The sequence below is a fragment of the Hirundo rustica genome, chromosome 18, assembly GCF_015227805.2.
Source record: "Hirundo rustica isolate bHirRus1 chromosome 18, bHirRus1.pri.v3, whole genome shotgun sequence".
In the NCBI taxonomy this organism is placed as follows: Eukaryota; Metazoa; Chordata; class Aves; order Passeriformes; family Hirundinidae; genus Hirundo; species Hirundo rustica.
This window is the reverse complement of record NC_053467.1, coordinates 10770127-10789869: the sequence shown is the minus strand read 5'-3', so window position 1 is coordinate 10789869 and position 19743 is coordinate 10770127. Positions and strand designations below refer to the sequence as shown.

General features: G+C 53.4%; 1 protein-coding gene across 1 annotated transcript in view; it reads left to right on the top strand.

Annotated features, from left to right (window-relative positions):
- SLC39A11 (solute carrier family 39 member 11) overlaps positions 1 to 19743 on the top strand; it is a 32888-nt gene that overhangs the window by 3452 nt on the left and 9693 nt on the right. The window lies entirely within an intron of this gene.

The window sequence follows — 19743 nt, the reverse complement described above, 5'->3', positions numbered from 1 at the left end:
CTCCGGGGAAATGGTATTAAGGCCTACAATCCATTCATTCTTTTATTGTCTTTTCCTTTTTTCTTTTTTTTTTTCCCCTCTTTCTTTCTTCCTACTGGAACAAACTGGGTATTTTTCACAACGTCATCCTTCCAAGAAAGCTGTTTTCCCCAGAGCTGCCTGCTGCCTGCCTGGGCTCCGGGGAGGCTCTGGGAACATAATGGGTGTTTTCAAAGTCTAATGGCTACTAAGTGGAATATTTCAGGCTTAATCACTGTTGAATCATTGACCCTTCCTTCATATTTACATCTTTTTAAATCGCTAAAGCTGTGAAAACAAAGGAAAATCCCCGAAGCAGCAGCTGCCTGGTTCTGCCCGGCTGCCTGGGGATGGATGGGGGTGAGGAGCAGGGAGCTGCGGTGGGAGATGTGGGAAGCCGAGTCTCTGCGGGTCTGTGTGCGGCTGGGAATGACTTTCCACCCGGCTCTGGGGGGTTTTGGGGTGTCCCCTGGAGGTGGCAGTGACACCTGTCCCTCACCTGCTCTGGGCTGAGAAAAAAATCCTCGGTTCGGGTGGTTTTTTTTTCTTTCTTCTCCCCTCCATCAGCAGCGTTTTGGAGCAGCTCCGGCTGGTGGGAAGGGATGGAGAGGGACGAGCTTTGAGCTCCTTCCCAACCCGAACCGTTCCGTGGCTGTTCGTCCCCGTCACCCCAAATCCTGTGGGTTTCCAGCGCTCCTGGCTGCTGCTGCGGCCTGTCCTGAGCAGAGCTGAGACTTTCTGGGCGCTGCTAAAAGCTGGCTGTGCCTCGTGGCGAGGCGTGGGTGCGCATCCCAGGGCGCTGCAGAACGGGGGGAACCGCTGGGAATTCCGTCTGGGCTCTGCTTGATGAGTGGGATTAATCACCAGGCTTTAATTGCTCGGCTGGAGAGGGAATCGGGCCGGGCAGGGCTGTGAGCTGGCTTTCTGTGCTGCGGGGCAGGGTCACGGCGGGGCTGGAGGCCGGGTCTGACCTCGCCGTGTGCTGGGACGCTTCCCAGAGAGGATTTCCAGGCAGCAGAGCGCCCGGGAACCCGAGCTGCGCCCGGGACAGCTGGGTACGGAACAGGCGAGGGCTCAGCCCGGCCTCGGCCGCTGCGTCACATCCCGGAGCCGAGCGGGAGACGCTGTTCCAGCTGTTCCTGCTCTGCCTGGAGCATCCCCTGCTCCTGCAGCTGGGAGAGCTCTGGGGAGCTGCTGGGGCAGAGCAGGGCACAGAAATGTGGGTGCAAAGCTGCATAAAATCCCAAAGGTCCCCTCGGAGCCCAGCCAGGAGCGGCCGCAGCGCCTGGAACAGCACCAGGGAGGGAAATGATGCCTTGGGAAAGCTGAGCTGGAACAGAGACTGGGCAGAGCTGGAGAATAAAGCAGAGATTTATTCAAAGGCCTTTAGGATCCACCTTGGGCAGGACAAGAGCCTGGCCAGGGCTGCACCCAAGGGGGCCCCAAAACGGTCCCCAAATGGACAAAGGGTGACGAGGTCTCGCACTTGGATCAGTTCTGGTGCATTTGCACATTTTGGGGTTGAATTGTCCAATGGCAGCTCCAGGCTGTGAGGTCCCATCCTTCTTGTTCCTCCCTCCAGCCACCCTTGTTGGTGCTTTTGGGGCTGGGAGTTGTCCTTGGTGTGCAGCAGGAGTAGGATTTGTTTTGTGTGGCTGCTGTGTGCAGAGAGCTGAGTGACCCCGGGTGTGAGCTCAGAGCCTGGAGCACAGCAGAGATCAAACTCCAGCAGCAGGAATTTCTGTGCTGGCTGCTGACCTGAACCCCAAATGGATCTCTGAGGAAGCACCAGGAGAAGCTGCAGCATCTCTGCTGCTCCTCATCCTCCCCAGAGCCAGGGATGTGTCTCTGTCCCCTGGAGCGCCAGGACCAGGAGGAACAGCTTCAGGCTGGCAGGGAGTGTCTGGGGATTGATGTTCAGGAGAAATTCTTCCCTGGCAGGACGAACCCCATCCCTGTGAGGGTGGGGAGGGGCTGGGATGGAATTCCCGGAGCAGCTGCGGGGCCCCTGGATCCCTGGCAGTGCCTGAGGCCGGGCTGCCCACGGATCAGCTGGATCATCTTTCGTCTCCCTCCCCTGGTCCCGTGGTGGCTGCAGGGGTGGGAAATCACTTTGGAGCCTCTCGGGGTGTTCCTGCCGGGATGACTCAGGTGGATTTGGCTGTGATTTAGGAGACGGTGTCCTGGCATCCCTGCCTGCTCAGGGAGCCAATCCAGACGGATTCATTAGCTGCAGAAACGACCCCGTGCTCGCAGCAGCGTCTGTGAGAAATGAAATTTTGGGAGACTCGTTACTTAAACGAGCCGGGAGAGCTCTGGGTGCCTCCCACAGAGAACTCCTCACGTAGAAATTGTATTTTTTCACCTCGAATTGGAGCTGCTGAGTCAGACCTGAGGCCCAGATCTGAGCCCTGCTGTGGTGCCAGGACCTGCTGGGCCCCTCTCAGCAGCAGCACCCCCTTCCTAACCTCATTCTTCCCATTTTTTTCCTGTATTTTTTCCCCTCCAAAGGAAGTTTCCATGCCCCAGGGCTGCCGAGGGGGCTGCACTGGAGAGGAAGCAGAAGCTGCTGGTGGAGCATCTCCTTTTATCAGTGCACTGAAGTGAGCTGGGGAGATAAGAGGAGACCAAAAAACCCCTTGGGAGCCGACACAAAGAGAGCAGGAGCTGAATTCCGTGCTTGGCACCAGGCGCCACATCAGTGGGGCATGTCCTTAGAGCCAAAAATCCCTGCTTTTCCCTGTTTTTTCTGGATGGATCACCTGGTTTTGAGGAAGTCCAGGCCTGTCCCAGGTGGGGTTTTTTTGCCCTGAGGGGAAAAGCTGCCCAGCACTGCCCAGGAGCAGCTGGCTGGATTTTCTCCTCCATCCCTGGGCAGGAGCAGCAGCTGGGAGGGAGAAACGCTGGATCCAGAGCCTGGGGATTCACCAGTGCATCCCAAAGGTTCCTTCAGCCCTGGGGATTTAGGTAACACGAAGCTGCTGCTCACAAACTGCTGCTCCCCAGCTTTCCCAGCTCTTGTGTGTGCTAACTCTGACACCTTCACACCCCGCTCCTTCCACGAGCCACCAATCCACCGGGAGGCTCCGGAGCCGGCCCGGGTGATAAATGCCCGTGGCAGCGCCTGTATCGATTCAAAAACGTCCTGCTGCCCTTTTTCTGGAGCCTTTCGAATGGTTATTGACCACCCCTGGCAGCCTGGCTCCCGTGCTTGGCTTTTACACTCCGAGCTGAACGTGGATTTATGGAGCCGGGGCTCCAGAGAAATAAATGAGACGAGGGCGGGTGATTCCTGCTGGAGCGATGGAACGCCTGCTTCGCTCACAGATCCCCCCTCGCTCCAGCCCCTGCCTTGCTCCTGGGATCGGGAATTTTGGCTGATGGCTGCCGTCCTTCCTCTTCTTGGGTTTGTTTGCAGAGGAGCCAGCTCTGCAGTGAGCGAAGCAGGTTGGTTTGGTGGGTTTTTTTTCTGCATGGAAAACGTTAGGATTCGCAGCTCCAGCATCCCAGATGACTTTAATTAAAGAAATATGGGTATTGATCTAGCATCGATACCCAACTGTGACGGACAAAAACTCTCTAGCAGTTTAAAGTTAGAAAGTGTGTGTTTATTACGCGCAGGATATTTCCCCAATTCGCACTGCGAAATTCACAGGTAATTACAGATCCTTTTATTTACAAAGGTGTTGAATATCCAAAATACAAATGCATATTCATACCCCTGTCACCTCCCACTTCTCGCTTCGTATGCTAATTGGCAAAAAGGCTATTAGTTTGTTTCTTAAAATGAGTCGGGGGTCTATTTTGGGGAGGGGTCACCCAAAATGAGGAAGTAAGATGAGTCTTCCTCGTCCTGACCTTTCTACCTTTTCAATGCATTCATGATAAATGAATCCTTGGTAGAACTTAGAGTTTCCTGTGTTCAATGGGTTCTTTAAGCAGGAAATCTGCAGTTATATCTATCTTGTATCTATCTTATATCTATCTTATATCATCTTATATCATCTTATATCATCTTATATCTTGTACCTTATATCTTATACCTTATATCATCTTATAGCTATCTTATATCTATCTTATATCATCTTATAATCATATCATCTTATATCTTGTACCTTATATCTTATACCTTATATCTTATATCATCTTATATCTTATATCTATCTTATATCTATCTTGTATCATCTTATATCATCTTATAATCATCTTATATCATCTTATATCTTGTACCTTATATCTTATACCTTATATCTATCTTATATCTATCTTGTATCATCTTATATCATCTTATAATCATCTTATATCATCTTATATCATCTTATATCTTGTACCTTATATCTTATACCTTATATCTTATATCATCTTATATCTTATATCTATCTTATATCTATCTTATATCATCTTATAATCATCTTATATCATCTTATATCTTGTATCATCTTATATCTATCTTATATTTACCGTATCTTGTTTTTCCATTACAATCACAGCTACCCAAACATAAAGCTGACAAGCAATGAGTTACTAAATCCGGGATATCTTATCTAAGACCCGGCTTCTGTTAACTGCGAACAAAGCTCACCTATCTACTTCAGCTAATTCAGCAACTTATTCTCTTAACTCCCCTAAAAATCCCGAGTTCCTCAAGATGCGCGTCTCATCAGGAAACGCCGACCCGCGGCCCTGCAGAGGGAAAAGCGGCTCTGGGTGAGCTGTGCCGCCGTGCCCGGGGCCCTGGGGATGGGGGTCCTGCGGCCAGTCGTGCGTTCCAGGGGGATCTGTTCATCCAGGAGCCTGGTGAAACTCGGGGTGATGAGCTGGGGGGGCTCTGGGAGCTGCAGGGAGGGTTGTTTTTTTCCCCCAAGGGGATGCCTGAGTTCCCTGCTCTGTTATCCAGGAGGTTTCATCTCCTGGCTGCTCCTCTCGGTGTGTTTAACGCTGCAGCTGGATGGAACAGATTCCTCAGAAACCCCTCTCGGTGCCCTGGTGCCTCCTAGATGTTAAGTGTTTAAAGTTGTTTCTGTCCCATCTGAGGTGCCAGTTGTTTCTGTCCCATCTCTCAGGGATGCCAGAAATTTCTGCCCACCCAGGGATGCCATTTGTCGGGGGCTCCTTTTCAGGAGTTTAAATTCCCCAGCATTCAGGTGGTCTTAGAGTTCTGGCCCTCTGCAAAGCTCTGTGCCAAACGCAGGAAAAGACGGAGTCTTCAAGGTTACATGCTTCGTTTATTAGTTCTTATCTTACAATTTTCTCAGTGTCCAAAAGATGTTTGCCGCGGCTCGGACATCTGGTGACTCCCCCTGTCTCTGGGCTGTCCTTATCTTTTATACTAATTGCTACGTATTCTTTATTTACTATTTCTTACCAATGTCTATCACTATTACTAAAAAGGTCATCTTTACTCTGACCCAATCCTCACTAACTACTTTGTGCCAACGTCACTGCAGAAATGGAGTGAGGGAAGGAGAAGGAAGAAGAAGGAGACAACGCCCCAGATTCTCCATCTTGCCCCATTCACTCCAATGCCAAAAATCCCAAACCCACTGTTTTTTTCACCCTGTGATGTACTAAACTACTATTTTTACACTCTTGTGGCCTGCAATGCTTCCTGCAGTGCAAGAAGCCTCTCCCATGGGCTGAAATCAAATCCAGTGTCTCTCTGAGCTCTGGGCTCTGGGCTGGGGTCCCTGACCCCCCTGCCCAGGTCCCTGACCCTCCAGGGCAACCAAAGGAATGCCCTGGACTCCAACATAAAGTAGGCTGTAAGATGCCCTGAACGGACAGGAAGTTCAGAGGTGAACTGACTTTCCTGATTTACCTTTTCCTCGTAGCAGTTTATTATCTAGATCAAAATGTCGGGGTTCCTGAAGAGCAGGGGGTTTCTGCCTGGCGTGAATGGCAGTTGTTCTGCATTTAAAGAAATCAGTTCTGAAGGGAAATCCGTGATGTTTGGAGAACAGCCCAATTGCAGCTGGCTGCTGCTTTTCTTCCCTGTCCGAGTGAGGGAGAGTTTGAAGCCAGCTGCAGAGCACGCAGCCCGTTTGTAGGGGAGGATGTGTTCTAAAAAGCGATGTTTTCCCAGCTGAAGTGCTGCTGTTGAGGTCGGTGAGCACATCTGTGCTGCTCGGGGGTGACAGCGGCACCCACAAGTGCCACTGCTGCTGTCACCAGCCCTGCAGAAACCCCAGCTGATTTCGGGAGGTCAGGGGGAGGGAGCTCTCCGGGGCTGTGCCTGCGTGTTGCTTTTTATCTCCTTTTTCTCTGCCAGGGTCGGGATTAGATGCTGGAGGCACGGTGTCTTGCGTTTGCACTCAGATGTTTATTAATTCTTATCTCTGTCACACTCTCACAAACCGTGAGTTCTGCAGCGCTTCTGGCTCACAAACTAAAAACGGAGCCCTCTCTGTCTCTACGAGGCCTTTTAAGGGTAAATTGTCCAACTAAGAGATGACACCTGAATTATTTTTACTGTTACCCCAATATCCAACCACCCCCGGCCCGCAGTGCGGATTTTTCTCCCCAGTTCCAAAATCCCACCCGGGCCCAGGAGGGAGAAGGTGAAAAAGAAGGACTGGCCCCCGCCCTGACCCCTCCATGGTGCTTTATCTCTGTGTCACTGCGTTCTGAACCCTGCAGCTCTGAGTTTTGCACCCTGTGCTGTCACACACTCCTGTTTAACTCCACACCCACAACCCCGGCGCTGTCACTCCGGTTTGGAAGCCTTCTCCACAAATGCAGTGTTTGCCTGGGGGTCAGCACAGAAATCTGGAATTCTCTGTTCCTAGGATTCCGACGTCTGCATCCCACCTCTGCCTTCCCAGGCTGGTTTGGGAGCAGCTGGAGGCTGAAATCCAGCCCCAGCCCCTCTGCAGAGGCCGGGAGAGGGATCAGCACCAGCAAATCTTGGGGGAAACCTCACCCCAGCGCAGCTGCTCCGGGGAAACGCATTTTAAAATGTTTATTTTGATACTGGATTTTTTTGTTATTTTTAGTTTTATTTTTTATTTCTAATTTATTTTTTTTTTTTTTTAAATTTATTTATTTATTTATTTATTCGTATTCAGAGTTTGAGTTTGATCGGGTGCCTCTGGAGAGGGATTTCTCCCCTCCGGGCCTGGGCTGGAGCTGCGGCAGCAGATGGTGTGAGCTGCCTGAAAGTCGGCGATGAGGCAGCGCTGAATTCCCAATTAAGTGTAATTAAAAAGATTCGTTTCTTTGGCTGCCGAGGGCCTCGCTTCCCTTCGAACCGGGGCCGCCCCGCTCCCGGTGCTCGGAAAATGAATCCACGAACGCCGGAGGCTGATGTCCAAAAAGGAGACAGAGGAGTGCTTTGACTCTATTGGAATAAAGGGAGAGGCCGGGGCGCGTTTCCCATGGGGTCTCTCAGGTTTTATCCCAATTTCCCGGCCGCATTTCCCTCTCTCTTTCCCCATGGGCTGAGGGACTTGAGAGCTACAGACTTCCCGAAATGCCTCAGATTCCCCTTTTCATGTATAACCCCCCCTAATTTTTAATTTTGACGGGATTGATGGGTTTTTCCCCATTGTTGCTTTCATCTTTCAATATTCAATTTCATGTTTGTAAAGGTGAATATCTTCTTTTCCATTCATCCATCAGTGGAATCCTTCCCGTTGTTTCTCTCACCTCTCAGTGCTGGTTTTATCTACCAGCAGACCCAGGGCTTGTTTGTGAAGACACATCTCATTCCTCTCGCCGGGAGCTGGGATGGGACTCACGGCATTGACCTCGCTGGGATTTCAGCGGAAGCGTTTGTGGGGTTTTTCCATCCCTCTGTGGGGTGGGAACGCGGCATTCCCGCTGCCCCAGCCCGGGAAGGGAACTTTGGGGAATTCGGTGGTGTAGGAAATGGGGCTCGGAGCAGCCCGGCGTAGGGAAAATCCCCTGGTGGCTCTGGGGTGGGTCTGGATGAGCTCAGGGTCTCTCCCAAGCCATGCCGTGATTCCATCCTCTCCCAGCGGATCTCAGCGGCTTTCCCACGGGGCACTGAGGCAGCTGGGGGTGTTGGCTGTGCCCAGGGTGCCAACCCCCTCCAGAGTCTCCCTTTCCCGCTCCCTGTCCGTGCTTTGGGAGTGCCAGAGCCATTCCCATTCCCATTCCCATCCCCATCCCCATTCCCATCCCCATCCCCATCCCCATCGCCATTCCCATTCCCATTCCCATCCCCATTCCCATCCCCATTCCCATCCCCATCCCCATCCCCATCCCCATTCCCATTCCCATCCCCATCCCCATCCCCATTCCCATCCCCATTCCCATTCCCATTCCCATTCCCATCCCCATCCCCATCCCCATTCCCATCCCCATTCCCATCCCCATCCCCATTCCCATCTCCATTCCCATTCCCATCCCCATTCCCACTCCCATCCCCATTCCCATCCCCATCCCCATTCCCATCCCCGTCCCCATCCCCATTCCCATCCCCATCCCCGTTCCCATCCCGGTGCTGGGGTCAGGGATGGGAGCAGCAGCAGCCCGAAAGGATCCTTTATGGAATCACACCCAGCAAGTGGAAAGAGGAGGGTTCTTTAATTTTTTATTATTTTTTTTTTTTCCCGTGTGCATCCCGGCTGAGTCATCCCTGCATTCCCACCTCGGGCTCGGGGACATCCGTCTGCTTGGGGTTCTGAGGAGGAAAAAGAACCCAGCTCCTCCTGCCATAAACCCCAGGGCTGCTTCAGATCCTGGTTTTTATGGGATGGATTTTGGGGTGGTGTTTGCTGCTTTCCCCCAGATCCATAAACCCCAGGGCTGCTTCAGATCCTGGTTTTATGGGATGGATTTTGGGATTGTGTTTGCTGCTTTCTCTGGTTCAGATCCTGGTTTTTATGGGATGGATTTTGGGATTGTGTTTGCTGCTTTCTCTGGTTCAGATCCTGGCTTTTATGGGATGGATTTTGGGATTGTGTTTGCTGCTTTCTCTGGTTCAGATCCTGGTTTTTATGGGATGGATTTTGGCATTGTGTTTGCTGCTTTCTCCCAGCTCCGGGGCTGTGCTCGGAGCAGCCCCTGGGATCTGGGATTTGTGATTTGGGGTTGTTGTGAGGATGGTGCCGGGTTTGTGTCCCCTCTGTGGGGACAGGTGTTGTCCAAGCCCTGGGAAGTGACGTGTCCCTCCTGCAGGGCTGGAGTGAGGGAATGCAGCTGGAGCCATCCTGGAATTCCGGGCTGGAGCCACGGCCTGGTCCTGCTCCTGGAGACACGAGCTCTCGTTTCAGAGCCCGTGGAAGGAAAATTCCCAGGCCCTGAGCCTGAGCTTTGTCTTCCCAAATCCTCCCTTTGGCCACGTCACTCCCAGCCCTGGCTTTGCTGCTTTCATCCCTAAAATAGGAACATGAAACATTGAAGAGGGCTGGAGGGAGCTGCCCTGGGAATGAACCCGGGATCCTGTCAGGAATGTGGGAAGTGTCTCCTGCTCAGCCAGCAGAGCTCTCTCCAAATCCATTCCCCACCTCCCCCATCGGTGTTTTCCTGCGGCAGGTTTTTCCTGAAGTGGGAAATCGGGAATCTCCTGCTCTCCTTCCTGTGGGATTTGTTGGGAATTCAGGGATGTGGCTCCTTCACATCCCACGGGAGGGATTTGGTGGGATCCCACCACCGGCTCCTCTCCAGGCTGTCCCGGTCTCTTCCCGTCCCGCAGTCCCTTGGAAATCCGTGGTTTGTGTGCAAAACTCCGGTTGTTCTGCTGGAATGTGATCCCTGTGGATCAGGGGGGTGTGTGTGGGATTCCTTCAGGGGGGTGGGGCACCCCCGGGGTATCCCACTCCCAATCCCGCCTGGATGATGGATTGCGCTCCTGGAAGCAGCCTCGTGCTTCGGTTATTCCTGGAGAACGGGCAAAAATCCAATCTTGGATTTTTTTGTTTGTCCCTCCAGAGGGAGCTGGGATTGATTTTGCGAGTCTGAGAACAAAGGAGCACTGTATTTATTTTCCTCAGGAATCGATTCCCTGTTTCATTTTTCCAGCCAGGAGAGGGGCCCCTTTGCTCGGGCGCGTGCTGGGCCCTGGGCTGGCTGGGGATGAGGATCTGGGAGCTCCAGATGTGTCTCTCCAGATGTGGATTTATCCCGGAGCGCCGGGAGCTGCTGAGCAGCAGCCTGGGACTGCAGGAATTCCTCCTAGGAACTGGCGGTGTGCAGGGAGAAGGAGTTTGAAACTGCCGGAGGGAAGGGATGGGCGGGATTTTGGGCAGGAATTCCTGGCTGGGAGGGTGGGGAGGCCCTGGAAAAGAATTCCCAGATTTGCTGTGGCTGCCCCTGGATCCCTGGAAGTGTCCAAGGCCAGGTTGGAGCAGCCTGGGATAATGGGAGGTGTCCCTGTGGAACTGGGTGAGCTTTGAGGTCCCTTCCCACCCAAACCATTCCATAGTTATGGGCACCACTCCATTGGTCACTTCCACCTCCGGGATCCAATGCTTCCATTAATTTATTTTCATTTTTTAAATTAACCTAATTTACCTGCAAAGAGAGATTCTCCAACTGAATCCAACATTATCGTCCCAGCCTGGTGCTCCCGGTTCCTCACCAGCTCCTGCTCAAATCCCACTTTTCTTTTTTCCCAAGTGGGGACGAGGCTGAGGATTTTCCCTGCCTCCCCTCCGATCCCTCTCCCATCAGGAGCTGCTCCCTGCCAAGGCTGGCAGCGCTGCTCAGCCCTCGGAAGTGAAGTGATTAAATTAACTGGGATGTGCAAAAATTCGGCATCCAGTGACTCAGCCGAGCGCTGCATCTGCTGGGAGCTCTTTCAGGAGCTCTTGGAAGGGAGCAGGAATTCGTTTGCTTAAAAGGGCCCTGGTGCACGTGATGGCACTGAGCGTGGAGCTCATCCTAAAACACGGGGCTGGGAGGGCAGGGGAGGCTTTGGGAATTAATCCCGGGTGCTGCCAGCCCCTGGCACCTCGGCTGGGCCACGTGGTGTCACCTCAGGCTGTGTCACCTCAGGCTGTGTCACCTCAGGCCGTGTCACCTGGCTTTGGTGACACACCTTCACTGGCAGCTGCGTCGCCCTGAGCTCCTGAGCCCTGCCAGGGAAATTCCCCCCATCCAGTGGGGGATCGTGGGGGGTGCTGGAAGGTTCTGGGGATCTCTTTGGGCTGGAATGGTCCTGGAGGGATGGGATGGGGTGGGATTTGGGCGTTGTGCTCTGGGTGGTGTTTGAGGTGGGATTTGGGTGTTGTGCTCTGGGTGATGTTTGAGGAGGGGTTTGGGGCTCGAGCTCTGAGTGAATTTTTGAGGAGGAATTCGGGTGTTGTGCTCTGAGTGAATTTTTGAGGAGGAATTTGGGTGTTGTGCTCTGGGTGGTGTTTGGGGTGGGATTTGGGCGTTGTGCTCTGAGTGTTTTTTTGAGGAGGGGTTTGGATGTTGTGCTCTGAGTGAATTTTTGAGGAGGAATTCGGGCGTTGTGCTCTGGGTGGTGTTTGGGGTGGGATTTGGGTGTTGTGCTCTGGGTGGTGTTTGAGGAGGGGTTTGGCGGTCAAGCTCTGAGTGTTTTTTTGAGGCAGAATTTGGGTATTGGGCTCTGGGTGGTGTTTGGGGTGGATTTTGGGTGTTGAGCTCTGGTTGATGTTTGGGTGGGATTTGGGTGCTGTGCCCCAAGTACCATTCAGAAAGAATTTGGGTGTTGGGCTTTGGTTGGTGTTTGGGGTGGGATTTGGGTGTTGAGCTCTGGGTGATGTTTGAGGAGGGGTTTGGGGCTCGAGCTCTGAGTGTTTTTTTGAGGAGGAATTTGGATGTTGTGCTCTGAGTGAATTTTTGAGGAGGAATTTGGGTGCTGTGCTCTGGGTGGTGTTTGGGGTGGAATTCGGGTGTTGTGCTCTGGGTGGTGTTTGGGGTGGGATTTGGGTGCTGTGCCCCCGGTACCATTCAGAAAGAATTTGGGTGTTGGGCTTTGGTTGGTGTTTGGGGTGGGATTTGGGTGTCGTGCTCCGAGTGATTGTTGAGGAGGGGTTTGTGGGTTGAGCTCTGAGTGATTTTTTGAAGAGGAATTCGTGTGTTGTGCCTCAAGTGCCATTCAGGAGGGATTTGGATATTGGGCTCTGAGTGATGTTTGTGGATGAATTTGAGTGTTGAGCTCTGAGTGATTTTTTGAAGAGGGATTTGTGTTTTGTGTCCCAGGTGCCATTCAGGAGGAATTTGGGTGTTGAGCTCTGAGTATTTTTCGAGCTGGGATTTGTGCCCCAAGTGCCATTCGGGAGGGATTTGGATATGGGCTCTGGGTGGATTTTTGAGGAGGAATTTGGGTGTTGAGCTCTGAGTGATTTTTTGAAGAGGGATTTGTGTTTTATGCCCCAGGTGCCATTCAGGAGGAGTTTGGGTGTTGAGCTCCGGATGATGTTTGGGGATGAATTTGGGTGTTGAGCTCTGAGCATTTTTTGAGCTGGGATTTGTGCCCCAGGTGCCATTCCGGAGGAGTTTGGGTGTCGATCTCCCTGTGTTTGCTGGGTGCAGGATGGAGCTGCTGGGGCCGTGCTGGCGCTGCTGGCACAGCCCAGGCTGCTGCTCCAGCACCCTCCAAGCTGCAGCCAGACCCCAGGAATAATCCCTGGGAGCAAGAGGGAGTCAGCCCTGCTGAAGGGAGCAGCGTTTTCGGAGCTGGATGGAGGCTCCTAACAAACCCCTGAGTCCCTGCTGCTCTCCCTCTGAACAGCACAGGCAGCACCTCTTGGATCTGCCAGAATCCTTGGAAAAATGAGTTTTTTCCCTGTGGGGGCTGCAGTCACACACCCTGCACAGGGGGCTCCTGGCTGTCCCATTCCCACTGAATCCCAGGGCTCCGGAGCATGGGAAGCCCGTGCTCTCTGCCCAAGCACCCTGAGCTTTCCTAGCAGTAAATAAAAGCTATTTTTAAAAAGAAATCCTTATTTTGACCATAGTTGGGCAGCTCCGGGGAGCCTCTTCTCCGGAATTTTTTTGTTGCCGGAGCATAAACTCCCCAAGAATTTGGTTTCCCCAGCTCTGGGGGGTTCATTCCCAGCTTTTTCTCCCTGGCAGTTTTATTCCCAGCTCCGGTGGCATCCGTGCTGTGCATCCCAGGGTTTCACCTGGCTGGGATCCCGTGGGATGTGCCTGGCAGCCATCCCCCCCCTAGGACGTGCTGTGCTTAATTACTGGCAGTAATTAAAACCTCTTCTGGAGGTGGGAGATAAGAGCAGCGTTTCCTGGGTGGCAGCAGATGCTCCCCTAACATCCATCTGCTCCTCAGCATCCTTCTGTGCTCCCTGGAGAGGAGGAGGGAAAAAACAGGGCTGGGGGGAGGTTTGGAGGAGGAGATGCCAGCAGGGAATGGCTTCGGCTGCCGAGGGGCACGGGGAGAGCCCTGGCACTGGGGCTTCAGCCCCGGGAGCTGCCAGAATTCCTTGGAAAAAGCCTTTAAAACAGGGAAAGCTGAGGGAAGATGTGGCTGGAATGGTGGAAAAAGCCTTTAAAGCAGGGAAAGCTCAGGGAAGATGTGGCTGGAATGGTGGAAAAAGCCTTTAAAGCAGGGAAAACTGAGGGAAGGCACAGGTGGAATCCTTGGAAAAGCTTTAAAGCAGGGAAAGCTCAGGGAAGATGTGGCTGGAATCCTTGGAAAAGCTTTAAAGCAGGGAAAGCTGAGGGAAGATGTGGCTGGAATCCTTGGAAAAGCTTTAAAGCAGGGAAAGCTGAGGGAAGATGTGGCTGGAATCCTTGGAAAAAGCCTTTAAAAAATGGGGAAAACTGAGGGAAGATGTGGCTGGAATCCTTGGAAAAAGCTTTTAAACAAGGAAAGCTGAGGGAAGGCACAGGTGGAATCCTTTGAAAGAGCTTTAAAACAGGAAAAGCTGAGGGAAGGCACAGGTGGAATCCTTTGAAAGAGCTTTAAAACAGGAAAAGCTGAGGGAAGGCACAGGTGGAATCCTTGGAAAAAGCATTTAAAACCAGGGAAGGCATGGCTGGAATCCTTGGAAAAGCTTTAAAGCAGGGAAAGCCGAGGGCAGGCACGCCTGGATTCCTCGGGAAGCAGAGCGCGCAGTGCCGTGGTGTGGAGCGCTCCTGGGACCTCGTGGGGCTCCAGTTCCCAGGGCTCTGGATTTTGATCCAGTTTCCCATCTGGGGCTTCCTGACGGGCCAAAAACGCCGGAAAAGGAGAGGCTGGGGAGAGGGGGGAGCTGTGGGTGCGGTGTGCAGGGGATGGAGCCGCCCTTGGAGCTCGGGGGGCCGGATCCCGAGGGATTCCGTTCCCCTGCAGCTGCTCCGAGCTGCTGGAGCACCCAGGGTTCGTGGAGAGGAGCCGAGCGCAGGGCTGGGATCGTCTGGGCAGCCTTTGGGAACCCGGAGAGATTTTCCCCAGTGGTTCTGATTCACCCCAGCCCCTAAGGGTGGGGATTTGGCTGCGATCCCTTTGCGCGGCTGGGGAAGGGATGCCAGCTCCTGGCGTTTCCTTTGGGGAATTGTTCCTTCTCCCCCTTTCCCCGTGCCCAGGCAAGGGTCAGGCTGAGCTGTGCAACCCTCCTGCGACAGCAGCGGCGCAGAATTCCAGCTGCAGGGAACAGGGAGGGTTTTGGGGCCTTGGAAGGGAATCTGGAGCAGCTCTTTTTGCTGCTCTCCGGGCGCCACCTGCTCCGGTGGAATTAGAATCACACAACGGAAGAATATTCCGGGGCTTTCCTGCCGTCCCCGTGCTCCTCAGCACCGGACGATTCCCGCAGACAGCCGGGGAGCAGCAGTTAATTAGGGATTTTGATGAGGGTGTGGTGCATCCCTGCTTGGCACCGCCGCTCCTCCCCTCGTCCCACGCCTCAGAGATGGGAGCTGGAATCCGGGGCTGAGGCTTCTCCAGAGCCCTTCCTGCTGGGACACAGCCTTGCTGGGAGGGGCGGGATGGGGAAATGGATGGGGAAAGCTGGAGGGGAAGGGTCTGGATCTGGGAAGGGTCTGGATCTGGGGAGGGTTTGGAGCTGGGAATGGTTTGGAGCTGGGAAGGGTTTGGAGCTGGGAAGGGCTTGGAGCTGGGATTGGTTTGGAGCTGGGAATGGTTTGGAGCTGGGAATGGTCTGTAGCTGGGAATGGTCTGTAGCTGGGAATGGTTTGGAGCTGGGATTGGTTTGGAGCTGGGAATGGGCTGTAGCTGGGAATGGTCTGTAGCTGGGAATGGTCTGTAGCTGGGATTGATTTGGAGCTGGGATTAATTTGGAGCTGGGATTAGTTTGGAGCTGGGAATGGTTTGGAGATGGGAATGGTTTGGAGATGGGAAGGGTTTGGAGCTGGGATTAGTTTGGAGCTGGGAATGGTTTGGAGCTGGGATTGGTTTGGAGCTGGGATTGGTTTGGAGCTGGGAATGGTCTGTAGCTGGGAATGGTTTTCCTCCCAGCTTCCAAGGGAAGCTCCAGGTTGTCCTCGCTGAGTTTCTTCCCACGTGGAGAGAGGAGGTTTTTGGGGATGCTGCCTGTGCCCGGGGGGAGCAGCCCCTCCTGCCCCCCGGGCTGTCTCTCTGCAGAGGGTTTTCAGCTAAGCCGGGACTAAAGCTGCTCCTAGACCCGCTCAGAGGGCTGCTCCCAAGCTGTGCCAGGGGGGTTTGGGCAGCGCCACAGCCCGGAGCGCTCCGAAATCCAAAGCTCGGGAGGGGTTAAAGCCAGGCCTAAGCAGGGAGGAGGAGGAGGGCTCTGGAAAACCAGGGAGCTGCCCGGGTTTGGATTTGGAGTGCGGGAGCTTTGCAGGCCAGAGTCAACAGAGCCTCGGTCTGTTTGTGCACCAAAGCTGAGCTCACGGCTAATGCAAACAGTTTTCATTAAGAAATAATCAAAAATAAAAAGCCATTTCACACGCTGATAAGGAGCCAGCCGGGTTTGGGTTTTTTTGTTTTTTTTTTTCTCACTTCAGCAGCGGTTTAAGCCACGCTCAAAGCCATTTATCTTTTCTCTGGCGCTGGCTGCAGAGGATATGAAAAATGCAGCAGGCTGCGCACGTGTAATTAAACTTTTGGCAGAATCTTTGCCCCGCAGCTTTGCTGAGAAATCCAATAATGATAAATCGAGTGGGATATCTGAAGGACTTTTTTGTTTTGGTGGGTTTGTGGTTGTTTTTTTTTTTTTTTTCTCTTTTGTGAACAAGATTTAAAACAACGTCCGTGGCGCCGAGAGTTAATTTGCCACCTAATTGCCTTGGCACGGCTCTGGGAGCAGCCCAGCCCGTGGTGTCAGCTCTTCCTTCCAGCCCGGCCCTTGTTCTGCTCTTATCTGCGCTCCAATTTGCCATTGAGGCTTTCCTGGGCCCCGGCCAAGCCTGTGTTTATCCCCAATGGCTGTTTTGTTCCCCCAGCCCGGGCGTTTCCAGCTGGGAACGCTCCTGGGTGTGAGGCTGGCAGCGGCGGCGGCGCTCGCTCCGTAATTATCCTTTCCCTTTTTATCCTTTTGGATCCTTTTTATCCCCTTCTCTGGCAGGACTCGGAGCCCATCCCTGTGTGTGACGCTCCTCCGGGGATGGTGCCGGGATTGTCTCCCTGCTTTTGGTCTCGCTGCCTTTATCCCGGGCTAGTCCGGGGGTCGTTGGTGGGAGAGGTGATTTGGTGCTCAAACTGCCCCTCCAGGCCCCTCCTCAGCGCTTTCCCTGAGGAAATTCTTCTCCATTTCCACAGGGTTTCCCCGTTTCCCTCACCCCCGTGGCGTTCCTCCCATCCTTTGTCACCGCTGGCTTTGGAGGGCTTCAGATCTCTCGGAAAAGTCAAACTTTCATCGTTTTCTCCCCCCCAGGCAGACTAATTAAAGATATAAGATATAAAACATAAGATATAAGATGATATAAGATATAGGATAAAAGATATAAGATGATATGAGATGATATAAGAAGTAAAACATGAGATATTAAGAAGTAAAACATGAGATATAAGAAGTAAAACATGAGATATAAGATATAAGATACAAGAGACAAGATATATAAGATAATATATAAGATATATATAAGATATAAGATGATATAAGATGATATCATATAAGATAATATAAGATATAAGACATAAGAGACAAGATATAAGATATAAGATAGATATAAGATGTAAGGTATAAGATGTAAAATATAAGGCATAAGATATATGAAATATAAGGTATAGGATATAAAATACAAAATATAAGATATAAAGTATAAAATATAAAGCATAAAATAATGAGGTATCTGATGGAAGTGGGCTGGGCCTGAGCTCCTGAGGAGGTGGCACTGAAGCTTTTGTTTTTTTGTTGCTTGGCCTCAAACTGAAGGAGAGGAGGACTGGATGGGATTTTGGGAAGGAATTCCTGGCTGGGAGGATGGGGATGCCCTGGAAAAGAATTCCCAGAGCAGCTGTGGCTGCCCCTGGATCCCTGGCAGCGCCCAGGCCGGGCTGGAGCAGCCTGGGGCAGTGGAGGTGTGACCCCGTGGCCCCTTCCCACCCCAAGCGTTCCGTAACTCCGCCGTTCCGTTGAAGCCGCCCTGGCCGTGGCGGCGTTTCGCGGCTCGTGGGAGCCCCGCGGGGTTCTGCCGCTCGGGGGTGACCCTTCGGACGCTCTGTCCCGCCGGGACCCCTGGCTGGCAGCGCGGATTCCTGCTTCCCGTGGGAGGGCAGCGGGGCTTTGCCGGGCCCGTGTCCGTGTTGTGTCGGCGCCGTGGGTGGGCAGGGGCGGCTCGGGGCCAGGCGGGGATGCGACTCCCGAGGCCGCTCCGTGCCTGGGCCGCTCCGTGGGATCCGTTGGAACTGGAATACTCATCCTCGTCCCCGAGGGCCGGGACAGAGCTGCCGCCAAAGGTCACCGCCTGGGCTGGCGATGAGGGCAGCGTGTTACCCTGGCTTTTCTGAGTTTTTCGGAGCCTCCAGATGTCACCGAGACACACAGAGCAGTCACACGCAGACAAGAGATTTTCGCAGAGGTTCTTCCGATTCCAGCCCACAGCTGAGAGAGCCGAGAGAAGAGACCCCTTTGTTTATTTTTTACTTTTTATACATTTGTGGGTCCAGCAGAAGATTGGCTTTTTGGGGTTTCCACCCCTCAGCCTCAGTGGCCAGACCAATTGTCGGTTACAATTGTTTTCGGGTTAGAAATATGCAAACAAAGGACAGAGAATGAAAAACAAAGGATTTGTTTATGTTACATCTGTGGGAAAAAGGTAGAAAACTGCTCTTAATATTGTACAATAACTAAAAAGATCTGACTCCATTTAAGAAAATCAAAAGGCTCAGAAAAACCAGGGTAACAGACAGCGTCTGGTGTTTGCGGAGCGATGCTGCTGGGGCCACCCAGGGGTGCTGCTGCCACAGCGGAGCCGGCACCAGGGAATTCTGTGGTCCCAGGGGAGGCTCAGGTTGGGATTTCCTCCTGGGAAAGGCAGCCGGGTGTCGGAGGGAGCTGCACGGGGAGGTGTCACTGCCCCCGGAGGTGTCCAAGGAATGGCTCCAGGGACAGGGCGGGGATGGGTCACGGTGATCTTGGAGGTTTTTTCCAGCCGGGGTGGTTGTGTGAGAACGCCTCCAGTCCTCGCCCGTGTTCCCTGTGCTGCTCAGCACCGAGGGCTACGGCTGGCACCGTGCGGGTGACACCCTGCCCTGCCGAGGTGACATTGGCAGCCCTGGCATCCCAGAATGACTTCAGACACCTCCCTGCACTGTCCAGACCAAAATAAAACCCCCTTGGAGATGAGGGGTGAAGGAGCAGGAGGGAGAATTCTATAAATCCAGAGGGGGAGAATGACGGTGCCTGAGTGTCCAACCCTCCACTGGGAGCCGTGGCTGGGGCGGGTGAGGAGGCTGAGCCCCTCACTTCTTGCCCTGGTCGTGCTGAAGGTGGTGGCTGGGCTTTGCCCGCGTCCTTCCACCCCTCCCAGCCCAGATCTGGCCTCGAGATTTTGGGGTGTGGTCCCAAACAGCTGACTGGAAAAGAGCTGAGAGCGCCAATCCTGCTGGGAGCAGAGGTTTGGGAGAGCCTGGAGTTACCCAGGGATGCAAAGGGGAAACGTTTTGGGTAGCGGAAGAGAATCGTGGTTAAACGCAGCTCTTTGGGGAGGGGCTGGAATGCCAGGGAAGTTCTTTGGGGAGGGTTTTCCTTCATCAGCAAAGGCCATGGGGCTGCAGCTCCTGGCAGGTTTGGGATGGAGGGCAGGGGCTCGGCAGCTGTGTCCTCATCATCCTCATCATCTTCGTCACCCTCATCATCCTCATCATCCTCACCATCCTCATCACCCTCACCATTCCCTGAGCTTGGCCCAGCCAGGCTGGAGCTTTGCTGGGTGGCACCAGGAGGAGGATGAGGAGGAGGAGGCAGAGTCTCGGGGTCTCCCTGGGCTCTGCAGCGTGGGGCACCCCCTGCTCTGGTTGCTTTTGTTCCTCTCCTTTGCTTTCTCCTTCTGGCAAGGGAGGCAGGAGCTGCCCAGCTGTGGGAAGGGATGTCAGCTCCTGGCATTCCCTTTGGGAATTCCTTCCCTCTCCCCTTCCCCGTGCCCAGCCAAGGGTCAGCCCAAGCTGTCCAACTTTTCCTGCCACAGCAATAACCCAGAACTCCAGCTGCAGGGAATAAGGAGGGTGTTTTGGGCCTTGGAGAGGAATGAACCTGACCCCGGTGATTTCTGTCCCTTCCTTGGCTGACCTCGGTGATTTCTGTCCCCTCCTCGCCTGACCCCGGTGATTTCTGTCCCCTCCTCGCCTGACCCCGGTGATTTCTGTCCCTTCCTCACCTGACCCCGGTGATTTCTGTCCCCTCCTCACCTGACCCCGGTGATTTCTGTCCCCTC